Source organism: Limulus polyphemus, unplaced genomic scaffold (genome assembly GCF_000517525.1).
Source record: "Limulus polyphemus unplaced genomic scaffold, Limulus_polyphemus-2.1.2 Scaffold1471, whole genome shotgun sequence".
Taxonomy (NCBI): Eukaryota; Metazoa; Arthropoda; class Merostomata; order Xiphosura; family Limulidae; genus Limulus; species Limulus polyphemus.
Genome location: NW_013667081.1, coordinates 252,231 through 255,630, shown reverse-complemented (window position 1 = coordinate 255,630; position 3,400 = coordinate 252,231).

The following is a 3,400-nucleotide window of genomic DNA, read 5'->3' as shown; positions in this document are numbered from 1 at the left end:
AGATATCATAATTGTTTATTCACAATTTCTTTTTCAGTATTTTAGTACAGGTTACTGTATATAGTTACAGACAAATGAGATGTGTCCACCCATGAATTTCTTAATCCTACATTTAGTGTTAGTCTCCCTTGTTCATAGACATGAACTTGGAGCTTATCTGTCTTGGTACCAGGTGAACAGCATCTCAAGTGGCTTCAGTAGGATGTCTGGAATGCTGGTCATGTGCAGAGATAAAAAGGTGGGAAAATCTGGTTTTATTTTCTGCTAATGAAGTTTGCCTGGTGAGTTGGTTGATATAGCATTCTGGAAAGTCCTAACAAAGTCAGTTCTCCAACAGAACTTATCTGGTGATCGATGAGTGAAATTTACTATGTTATCCATCTTAGATTAGCTGCCCAGCAGAGAGAAATATCATTATTATTGTTATTTACACGATTTGTTCCATAAGTGCTAATTGTGCCTTCTTTTCTTTTTAAATAAAAGTATTGTTTCTATTTCTGAAGGTTTTTTTTTTTCATAGTTTTTCCTTTGTGTTTTTAGTTAAACTTATATAGACATCATTGAGCAAATCCAAACCCCACCTTTGTGTGGTGCTTAGTTAACTTATCTATTAGTTGTTAAGTGTACCTTGGAATATCACAGCATGTGCTGATCATACAATGTTTGGATTATCAAGTGACCGAATGCGGAAATTGTGTAAATATGATATAACAAACAAAACCTGAATGTTAATGGAAACTTGACATTTATAAAAGAGTTAGCTTTCACTGGAATAAATGTATACAGTTGGCTGCTAATAGGTTAGAACACCTCTAAATTAGTTTGTGTGTTAGAACTTTAGGGGTTTGAGGTGATTTAACATATTAAAAAAATTAGGGGGGTCAAGTAACTGAAGTTTGAAAAATTATGAAATTGAAATACAAATACCTTATGGTTTTCCAATCTATCATATCTAGTAATTTTTTTCTTTTAGAAAATGCAGGGGGGTCAAGTGCCCCCCCCCCCCCTCCTGCGGGCATCCATGTTAGGAATACAACAATATTTTTATTCGCTTCTGTTTGCATAGTTTTGTGGAACACAAACGTTTCGACTCGTTTCTGCGTGCCTAGTTGTTGACAAGCGGAAGGCAGTTAGTTTATAAAACTACAGGATGAAAATAAAACCTTGCACCAAGAAAGAGGACTCTTTTTATTTAATTCTAAAGGAAAAGGTGTACGACTAAACAAGACAAGGATGTCTGCCTTTAAAAAATTCTTAGTAGTAGGAATATGCCCATTAAAACTTAGTGTACGAAGCTATTTACTTTATGTAGAAGTGAATAGTTCCAAATAAAGCTATGGCTTTATGTATTGTGTAGCACTTCAAACTAGTTATCAAATTCTGTTTTTTTCTCTCTCTCTCTTAATGTAAATATTAGTATTTATGTGGGAATAGTCATTGAGCACTAATTTACTTAACTGGGTTAGTGGTGTATTAGGCCTAGGTCGAACATCACGCACCGTGTATGCTTATGTAACATTAGCCTTAATGTCGTGAGACAGTAATACATACACAATAAAACGAGTTATCATAAACATTTTGAAACTGTAGATTAAAAAATATTCGTAGTACTAACATCTGTCATACAGTAAAAAATATTTTAGCTATGTACGGTGTAATAGTTATTGTTCATACAGTTTGTAAAAATTAAATTTAACGGTTTTCGTTATTACTTCACGAATATCATATAAAGATCTTTGGCCATAACTTTCATTATACTGTTGTTTAGATAGGTTTTGTTTTTCTAGCGAAAGTGCGTGGCTTGATGGTTAAAGCGCTGGACTAGCAATCTGCGGGTTCGAGTCCCCGTCACTGAACATGTATGCCCTATCAGCCGTAGGGATATCATAATGTGACGGTTAATTCGTTAGTAAAAAGGTAGCCGAAGAGTTGGCGGGCGGAGGGGGTGTTGAGTAACTGCCTTCCCTCTAGTCTATCACTGCTAAATTAGGGACGACTAGCGCAGATAGTCCTCGTGTAGCTTTGCGCGAAATATAAAACAAACCACACAAGACATAAACTCATCATGGTGACGTTATAATGTGACGGTTAAACATACGTCCAGTAATTTAATATGCCTGTCCATCATGGATTAACATTGCACCATCACGTATTAAGAAATTACAAACAATATAAAACTCCGTAGTCACCACAGCAACATAACAACAAACGCAGCTTTTGAACACAAACATGCAAACATACAGCCAATCCGTGACAGACTCCTAGATTGCTCGTTCAGATATTTTGATAAAAATATTTGCAAAAATGATTTATTAACCTCCATAGATCGCTATATCATACACGATGATAACAGCCCTAAATATTTCTCTGCACTCAAATGTCCATAAGAAAAAGGCCACCTATGCAAGATAATAAAATATCGCTTAGATTAAGATCAAAAGCATTATTTAAAAGGGTATTTATGTAAAATAGGCGTCTAACAAGTGAAAAAGTGTCAAATTTAGAGAAGTGGCAAAAAGCACTAAATGCTACATGTTTGTGAGGTGTAGTACTGTTACACAATCAAATGTGGAGAAGTGGCAAAAAGCACTAAATGCTACAAGTTTGTGAGGTGTAGTACTGTTACACAATCAAATGTGGAGAAGTGGCAAAAAGCACTAAATGCTACAAGTTTGTGAGGTGTAGTACTGTTACACAATCAAATGTGGAGAAGTGGCAAAAAGCACTAAATGCTACAAGTTTGTGAGGTGCAGTGCTGTTACACAATCAAATTTAAAGAAGCGGCAAAAAGCACTAAATGCTACAAGTTTCACATTTATGGACATGGCTTGAAAAGAGAAGAAGGATCAGTGTAATTACCCGGCAAGTGTATAACCCACCTAGCATTAAACAGAAAATAAATATACCGTAACAAACTCGATCAAACACCTATAAATCGACTCACTCATTCATCCATAGATAATACTGTTTGTAAAATTAAAATATTCTTACTGTGTGAAAAAATAAACATGACAAATGTACAGAAACTTGTTTATGAAATATTGGAGAATGCACTAGCACTTTCTTTGTAGGGATGGCACGGACGCCCGTAGAGCAATAAGAAAGTCATCTGGATTTTCTTCTCTATCTCCAATGCATATACCGTTTTTCAGCTATCCATAGCGTCCCGAAGTCGAAAACCGAGATTTCTTATTTTCGTTCATTATCATCTTTCTTCAACAGGACTAGTGCTTATCTAGTGGTAACAATTACTATGATTTTTATCATCATTTGCTAGAGCATAACTGCCTTCACGATTTTTCACTACCTATTTTATTATCATTATGTACAAAATTTATAAAGCTTTAGAATACACTATAACCTAGTAACCCACGTATGCCATCTTATAAAAAAATTAACA